This window comes from Pecten maximus, chromosome 19 (assembly GCF_902652985.1).
Source record: "Pecten maximus chromosome 19, xPecMax1.1, whole genome shotgun sequence".
Classification (NCBI taxonomy): Eukaryota; Metazoa; Mollusca; class Bivalvia; order Pectinida; family Pectinidae; genus Pecten; species Pecten maximus.
The window spans coordinates 30,629,799-30,639,589 of NC_047033.1; the positions used below are offsets into that span (position 1 = coordinate 30,629,799).

At 36.1% G+C, this 9,791-nt stretch overlaps 1 long non-coding RNA gene across 1 annotated transcript; it reads left to right on the forward strand.

The window, feature by feature from the left end:
* Window positions 1–539: 539 nt before the first annotated feature.
* On the forward strand, window positions 540–8,994 carry LOC117317331. The gene is made up of 3 exons (XR_004530164.1): window positions 540–560; window positions 672–753; window positions 8,753–8,994. It is a non-coding gene; the product is annotated as an uncharacterized LOC117317331 (long non-coding RNA).
* The last annotated feature ends 797 nt before the right edge of the window (window positions 8,995–9,791 follow it).

Here is a 9,791-nt window from a genome sequence, read left to right on the forward strand (position 1 = left end):
TCTCACCTGTGCACAATATTATCGGTATCAAGAATATAACCGAACATATGACACGTTAGTTTCTCTGTACAGACACTTATGCATGTGTGCCATCATGTGCACTGTGAAAGAGTACGATGTTGCAGTAATCATAATAATAATTAAATAAAAATATATAACAACAACTAAAATATATATATATAATAATATTGATAGGATTTCTCATGATATCGTATGCGGCCTAATAACTTTATTCGACATTTTTCTTCTTCGTTCACTTGGCCCTACTGTACACATGTATACCCACCGCCAGGCGGCGCTCCCTTCAGTTTAGCGGGAGATTTGTATTACAAGTGGCGGCCATTTTGTTTGTTTACGGAAACGTGATGAAAGCTTAGACCTAGAACAAAATCACGTTATATATACAGTATATATTGGCGACATTTAATTTCCCCACTCACGGAATACAATCGACAAACTGGGAACAGAATATCAAATTTCGTCTAGCTTTTGGCGACTTATGATACCCCTTTCACCGGCAAACACTGAATTATCGCGGGATCGGACAACATGAAATCAGGGTAAGTTATGTTCTAATTTGTCTTCGAATCGCAGATTTTGTCGCTCTCGCGGTCGTCATACATTAAACAACATTGAGTGAATATGTTCATATGAAATACTTCATGTTTCAGGACTAAATTCACCAGCATTCATGATCCTCGGACCACCCGCCCCCTACGCACAGCCGATTTATAAATGTTGCATCTTTCAATCGTAAGTTTAATTTGCTTGCCAAGTGATTATTTTTTAATCCTTCACCTTCACATTCAGGGTCAATATTATGATATATTTAAAATGGATTCACACATATATGTGGCCATACACGTTTTTCGTTTATGGCGTTTGGTATGAACGTCCCAAAGTATATATAATATACTTCGTTTTTCAATGGATTTTCTTGAAATTCGATACACTATATATTGGGGTGTAGGCAATAATTCGTCAGCTATTTTACCTGATAATTTTTTTCATGTTTTCCCGTACATTTGTTACTATTTTTTACTGAAATAGACGAATATATGCACCATAATTTATGGTAAGTATGAACATTTTGTTCTTTATTCCTAATTATACGCACAACACTATTTTTTTTTAAATGTAATTAACACGCAATTAATATCTACGGAATCGGCTACGGTAAATTAAATATATATAGAAATGAGAGGGATTGTTACTTGTTGTGTGCGTGAAATTTCAAGGAAATCCAATAAAATAAAGTCCTAATTGAAAATTTGTCAAAGTATTTAAAATAGATCTACAAAGTAAAATCTATATACAATTTTAGCACATTTTATTTATTATACATAGACCATTGGAAAATTTGAGAAGAATCTTTCTTCTTTTCTTTTATGTGAATTCATTTAAAATGTTTTATTGCTGAATTAACACACATTGACTACTTTCACCATCAGTTTCCCTTTTAAGTTGATCATCCCCGCCCCCAATATATTAGCTTGTATGCAATGCAAGATGGCTGACAGGCTGTCATTTTGAATTTTATAATTTTGAAGTTTCTCAGAAAGTTATTTATGGATCTTATTCAAAAGAAACATTTTAGGCTTCTGCTTTCAAATTAATAAGATCTAGAAGAAGAGAAAAGTGATTCCTTATTTGGGAATCACTTTTCTCTTCCTTCTTAGGCTAAAGAACAGTCTTGTATATATGATATATATAAAATTGATATTTATATGATAATCATACAATTACATGATATCTCTGGGGGTATCTTCTTTTTGATTTGACATGATAAGTTGTGTTTGTTAGCCTATAGTAATTACTTCTGTCTCCCAGCCCTCTAATTTTGCTGCTGTCTAATAATTCTAGAATTTATTGACAAACTTACACGAAATGGGCCAGGTACAGTTCACAAAATTATGTCAAAACCCAGGGTCAAAGCTCATGAAGGTCATTAGATTGAAAGGTCAAGGTAATTTTTTTTTTTTTTCATCAATATTTTGTTTTGGCATGATTAATAGTTCAATCGTCAGGCAGATGCAAGTAGAAAGTTTCTTGTACAAACTTTCTGCTTCCCACTAATGTTGTAAATGAATTAAAACTAGAAAGACCATCAGGTTTGGGTGATAGCTAAGGTTTATTACTGTATTGTCATTGTTACGTAATATTGCGTAAATTATCTGTCATTACATAATCTGACTAAGATTACATAATATTGCATAAAGGAATACGTAACATATTCATAATTAATACAGATACATTTAGAGGAAAAACATGTAATAAACCATGTAGTTAATTGTCCTGGACAAAGGAACCCTAGCTTGACTCTCTAAACTACTGATACAATCACAAAGTCTACTTCTACATAACACACATTAACCTACTCTACAGATACAAATAACTGACATTTTCTAACATAAGAGAATTATAATAAAGGGTGGGTGGGAGAGGTAGAGTTTTGAAGCTGCCGACTTTCAAAGCAGCAACCTACGTGGTCTTTACAGTAACGCAGAATTTTTGAAAGTGAACGTTTATCCGAGATTTCAATATACATACTAGAATTTTGGTTTGATTCAAAATGATTGGATGTTCCTTACCCTATCGAAAATTTGTTGTGTCCCAGGGGAAAACACAACTGGGCCACCATTTGTTTACATCGCTACGCAGTATGAAAAAGTCCGAGAGGATCGAAAGGATCGTAAATCGCGGGACTACGAGACATAGAAAATGTTACTTATGTTCTAATAAAAACGATGTAAAAGGCTTACAAAATCACGAATATAGTAAATTTTAGTTCTGACAGATTAACAAACCAGAGGATAAGATTTTCTTGCGTGTAAAATTATAAAGATTTCCGATGCGCAATACCGGAAGTAAAACTTTGTATACACACAACCGGAGAAGAAACACGTGTGTAGCAGACCACGTAAGAGTGCTTCCTCTCACAATTAATAACATATTATCACAATAATACATACATTAATAGTTCAATCGTCAGGCAGATGCAAGTAGAAAGTTTCTTGTACAAACTTTCTGCTTCCCACTAATGTTGTAAATGAATTAAAACTAGAAAGACCATCAGGTTTGGGTGATAGCTAAGGTTTATTACTGTATTGTCATTGTTACGTAATATTGCGTAAATTATCTGTCATTACATAATCTGACTAAGATTACATAATATTGCATAAAGGAATACGTAACATATTCATAATTAATACAGATACATTTAGAGGAAAAACATGTAATAAACCATGTAGTTAATTGTCCAAACACCCAAACCTGTGTAGTGTAGTTATAATTATGTAGTGACTAGATAAAAAATGTCATAAATACAGATGAAAATAAAATATTGAGAAATATGTTCGGTGAAAAGTGCTGGGATCTCGTTCCATGATCAAATGCAGGCCCATTGTCTATATAATGACACACTGCACAGGAGTACGAGATTATTCCTGATAAAGTCCACTGCATATATCCAACATATAAGGGTTCAATGTTCCTTTGAGGCAACCCTAAGTTGGGTCCTCAGCACGTATGGTTATAATCCACAGGTATCAGATACATGTACTTTCACATAATGTCCATAGAATATACACACAAGTAACACCACATGTCACCGTCCAATATGAAAAGTATATAGTCACTGTCCAATATACATTTTACAGTTCACTGTTCATATATAGCACATGCATATGTATATATCAAGTGTAGGTATTCATGGCAAGATTCAGGACATAGATACTTGATTTTCCATAAAATTTTCTTTTAATAGCCTCCCCAAGGGAATTACTGAGACGCTGACGATGTGCCAAGGAAGGATCTATGTAGTTTTTATATGCATCACTTCTCCAATCACCTTGCGCCTGAATAAGTTCTGAGGGTAGTCCACATTCAAGCGCAAAGGATGCACCCCCGCGTCTAAAGCTATGGCCTGAATACTTAGTATGGTCTATTCCTATGTTCCTAAGGCATTGATGTAGGCGGGAGAGAAATGTGTTGTAATTTAGCAGCCTAGGACCCCCTGGGGTTGAAAACATAAAAACAGGTATCATCTTATCCTGGGTGGGACAAAGCCTGAATAAAAGCAGGATAGCTTGTGTTGGGCAAAGGGGGGAAGACATGATTAATGGTAGTGGGACAGAGAGTGTTCTTTCTCGAAACTGTATAGTTTTTGACCAATTGACATGAAGGACTACCCCCTTTGAGCTGAATAGTACATTATGACGACTCAAGTGTTTCTCGGGACTAAATTCCTTTAAAGAAGGAGCGAGTAAGTTAGACTTCCTAAAGAAGGAGAAAAAGGCTACCAAACAAGCCGCCCAGAAACATATATCACGTGGTGCATGAAGGTCCAGTTGTGATAAAATTTGTAATAGTATGTTTGGTGTTATAGGAAGTTTTGGACAAGTAGAGTCACCCAGGACTCTACGAGCTCCTCTTAAGAGACTGTTGGTGAAATAATTGTCAATAGGGTTGTTTAAGCCAACTTCCAGATGTAGAAGTCTTACAGCTGACAGGTAATTCCTTATTGAGGAGAATTGTAGGCGGAATGATAGGAAGGCAATGTACCGTCCTAAATCCGCAGTAGAAATAGGCACTGGTTTTATAGCATGGTCCCCACAAAACTTGAGATATGTATCTAGATAGGTACAGTATGTGCGTCTTGTAGAAGAAGCCAAGGCGTTAGCCCTTAAGAGGGATACTTGCTCATCCAGCCTCTTGGTATTTAAAGTCGTGCCTAGATAAAAGAAGGGAAAGAGACTTGATAGACATATGGTATAACCAAGAGAAAATAGGGACTGGAGGTTGGAGTAATGATAAAAATGTGTGAAACGCTTTCTGTTCATGTAATCGTGACACACAATCTGCTAAACAATTATGTTTCCCCTTTATATGTCTGGATGACAAATGGAAATTATGTGTGGCCGATAGCCAGAAAAGATATCTGAGAAACCGCATAACAATAGGATTTCGAGACGTGCATTTATTTATGCTTGATACAGTGACCATATTGTCCGAATAGACAATAATCCGCTTATTAGCCCAGGCCGGAGCCCAGTAATGTGCTGCAAGGCATACAGCTAAAAATTCCTTCTCATTTATGTGCATTTGTTTAGCACCAGGGATGTCAGATGACCAGTTGGAATAAAACCAGTCATTGCCCCAATGTCCACCTGCCCCTTCATTACAAGCATCTGTGTATATATTCGTAACAGGGACTTTGTTTAATAGGAGGGATTTACCGTTAAAGGTTTGAAGGAAGGTATGCCACCAAGCTAAGTCCCGGAGGACGTCTGCATTAAACCGGAGTTTATGAGAATCTTTTTTGAGGGTGCAGATAGCATTTATCAGTCTGCGAAGGAAAACTCTCCCGCCATACACTACTGATGATGCCCAGTTTAATTTGCCTACTAAAGATTGCAGTTGCTTTTTGGTTGCACGACGACGAGAACTGAAAATGTCCAGATCTGACTTAAGTGCTTGAAGCTTCTCATTAGGAAGCCTTAGATGCATTTCATGGGAATCTATCTCAATACCCAGAAAAGTTTAAGTGCGGGATGGATCGACAACTTTGTTCCAGCTAATCATGAATCCCAACCTTCGTAAGAGGTATAATAAGGTATTCAAGGTATACATGCATTGTTCCTTAGATAATTCACAGATAAAGAAGTCGTCCAAGTATGCTACTATGTTACGAAAACCCTTACTGTTCATGATACGAATCACAGCCTGGGAAAGTCTATGAAAGATACTAGGTGCTAAACGAGAGCCAAATGGTAATTTTGTATCTATAAAGTAACGAGTACTATCTTTAAATTCCCAATGAATGCCAGTTACCATCTGACTTTTTTGACTAATTGGGACTACCCGGTAAGCACTTTTAAGGTCTACTTTTGCCATATAACAGTCTGGTGAGACCAGTCTTGCAGCAGAATCAACAGTACTAAACTTGTGCTTGGGAATGTCAGTAACATAATCATTTACTGCTGATCCTTCAGGTCTACTACAGTCATGTATCAACCTGACGCCCCCATCAGGTTTTGGTATGACCCCCAAAGGGCTTATGACCTTTGGTGGGTTAGGGACTTCAACATAGTTCCCATTTTCAATCTCTGTCAAAATTTGGTCTGTTGCTTTCTGATATAGTGGACCTGAAATTCTTGCAGAGGGGTGGTTTCTTAAAAGTACAGGGGTAGGGTTTGATGAAGGATCAATTATGTCAAAACCATTTTTAATTCCATTTAGGATATAATTCTTGTCTACATCATTTTTTAATTCATTTTCCCAGGCTGCGAAGTTCAAACTTGGTGAGGGCTTAACTTTAACTAGTTTTTTGAAGCATGGCTACCCCTTTCATGCGCAGCAAAGCAGCCTGGCATAGAACAAACATGTTCATATTTGCATGATTGGCTCAGACAACCCCCTTTTGAATTAAATTTTTTGCAGATCTCCTTTCCCTGGGGAGTAAAATTAGCAAATTTTGCTGAGCTTGAATTAGAAGAAAATTTTTTCTTCTGTGTTGCTGACTGAGAAGGCTGAGAATGTCTGAGTCGTAAAAACTCATCTGATAGGTAGGACACAGCAGTGCCCCAACGGAATTTGTGTGCATGTTGAAGGCGCCTATACTCCCTATCGTACAGAAAGACAGACACCATCTCATGCGATGATATCAAACGATAGATTCTGGATGTGTGTGACAGATAGTCAAATACATTATCTTTGGGTAAAATACCATCCTGGACTAATTTATACAAAATTGCCAAATTTGCATTGGACCACTGAGTCAGAGATATATTTTCAAGTTTGGGTTTAAGTGGTCCAGTTTTATATACAAATTGAAAATCATCATTTTCAGACACAACCTTCTCAGTCTGCAACCCCCCATTTACAAAATCAGTGATGTCCAAACACCCACCATCACGAGTCTGATTGAGAGATTTTAGGTGGACCTGGGGATCTTGCCATGAGTACCCACCTTGCAATATCTGTGCTGGTGTCTCTTGTCTTGCTGCTCCACCTCCCTGCTGTCCTTGTGCTCTTTGGAGGTTTGACAGGACTTCCCTCACGAGAATGTCCTGATCCTGGGAAAGGTCCTCATGACCACTGTTATGATCTTGGTCGTTGTCCTCTTCCTGGTTTGTCGTTTGTTTTTCGGGTTGCCGGGCTTGTTCCGAGATGAAGGTCTGCTTCACGGCCTTAATTATGAGCTTTGCCTGTCCTACAGGTATTTTAACTTTGGACAAGTCTTCTGGACTTAGGCAGGAAAGCGCTTCCATAGATTGGAAGCCAAGGCCAAATAATATTTTTAGAGACTCCATGGTGATCTTTTTGTGAATAGCCCATGTCTCTACCTTTTTCATATCTGTGTCCATTGACTCCATTTTGATAAATTATAAAAATGTTGATTGTTTTAGCTGAAGTCCAAAATGATGATGAATCCAAAGATATCTTGTTTTGTATTAAAGTCCAAAATGCCGAAATTCTTGTTTTAGCGAGAGTAATAAGGTGATGTCCAAAATTTACGCTGTGTTTTTTGAGTTGTCACAGAAATAACACCCATCACAAAATGCGGCACAGTCCAGGCGAATACAGAACAATGCATGGCCTAAAGATGTAGAACTTTTAACAATGTCCCGAAGTCTTGAAAGTGTTTCCTCGCTGAGAACAACATCGTTTGGTATATTTAGAAAATTCCTGATATTAATAATTTCTGCCATGATGATGTTACAAATGATTTTCCGGGTCTAAAACATATCGTTACTGTAACCTTTTAAAAATAGTTTTGAAGCTGCCGACTTTCAAAGCAGCAACCTACGTGGTCTTTACAGTAACGCAGAATTTTTGAAAGTGAACGTTTATCCGAGATTTCAATATACATACTAGAATTTTGGTTTGATTCAAAATGATTGGATGTTCCTTACCCTATCGAAAATTTGTAGTGTCCCAGGGGAAAACACAACTGGGCCACCATTTGTTTACATCGCTACGCAGTATGAAAAAGTCCGAGAGGTTCGAAAGGATCGTAAATCGCGGGACTACGAGACATAGAAAATGTTACTTATGTTCTAATAAAAACGATGTAAAAGGCTTACAAAATCACGAATATAGTAAATTTTAGTTCTGACAGATTAACAAACCAGAGGATAAGATTTTCTTGCGTGTAAAATTATAAAGATTTCCGATGCGCAATACCGGAAGTAAAACTTTGTATACACACAACCGGAGAAGAAACACGTGTGTAGCAGACCACGTAAGAGTGCTTCCTCTCACAATTAATAACATATTATCACAATAATACATACATGAAGCAAATTTAGTTGGAATTAAACTAGGTGTAAACTGACAAGGTCAAGGTCAAATTTTGCGTTTTTTCACTGATTAAATATTTTGTTTCAAGGCTAAAGCAAAGTTGGTCAGAATTAAACATTACAATAATGCATGGAGTCAACTGACCAAAGGTCAAGGTCACTTGGTCAAAGGCCAAGGTCAGATTTTGTTTCAATATAATTCCAACCAATATTACTCGGTGATTTAGGCAGATGGGTTCTTGATGATTATGGGAGATATATATTATTTATTGCCTCATGATGAAATTGATGGGGTCCTTTAAATTTTCAGTGTTCTAGTTAATAAATTATAATAACCCAATTAACTCTCAGCCTGTCCTAGTTATTAAGTTATTACACCGAAACCAGAGTTACAATATGTAAATAGATCACTAACTGTTTTCTTTTCTTTTCTTTTTGATGGACTATAGAGTGTCAATCCCAAGAAGAACCCTGATCAGCTCCTGGAAAAATCAGTGTTCTTGCAGTATTGTCAGTCAAATCTCAAGGAAAGGATCCCAGAAGAGGAACATTTACATTATTTCAGACTTTTTTCTTTCCTGTGTAACAATGCCTCAAACAGCTAACACATTTTATATAGTATACAATACAATGTGTATTAATAACAGTCCAGTTAGAGTGCTGTGTTATGCAGTAAAAATACTTAATTCTTGATGAAATGTTGGTTTTATGTTTACATTAAACGGTAGTTATAATATATACTAAAGAAACATAGTGGATAATGCCTGGTACAGGAGCAGGAGTATGACAGTGTAATAGTACATGACTGCTGCGTTCATCCATGGAAGGAATCTGTTATTCGAAATAAAGCTTTCCATGAGGACGAAAAATAGTGCTTTTGTTAGTCTTTCCAGAAAATGTGCAAAGTGAAAGGAGATTTCCGTGATGTTTTTATGAATAGTAATTCATTGGTCTAGAAGACATGTATTTAATAAGTATATTTCTGGATAAAAAAACATTCTGAAGCAAAATCTTTTTATATTTTTCTGTACCTTTTCCATACTTTTTCTGTAACTTTTCTATACCTTTTTTATACCTTTTCAGTACCTTTTTCATACCTTTTTAGTACCTTTTTTGTAACTTTTTAGTACCTAGAAAAAGTTATAACTTTTTTGTACCTTTTTCATACCTTTATAGTACCTAGAAAAAGTTATAACTTTTTTTTAACTTTTTAGTACCTAGAAAAAGTTATAACTTTTTTGTACCTTTTTTATACCTTTTCTGTACCTTTTTGTACCTTTTTTGTAACTTTTTAGTACCTAGAAAAAGTTATAACTTTTTTTAGGTACAGAAAAGTTATCAAAAGTTATAACTTTTTAGTACTAGATTGGAACCGCTGTTTAAACATGGTTCCAATCTAGCATCAAAAGTTATAACTTTTTTGTACCTAAAAAAGTATAACTTTTTTGTACCTTTTTTCGGTATATGCTTAAGTCAACACACTGAGTT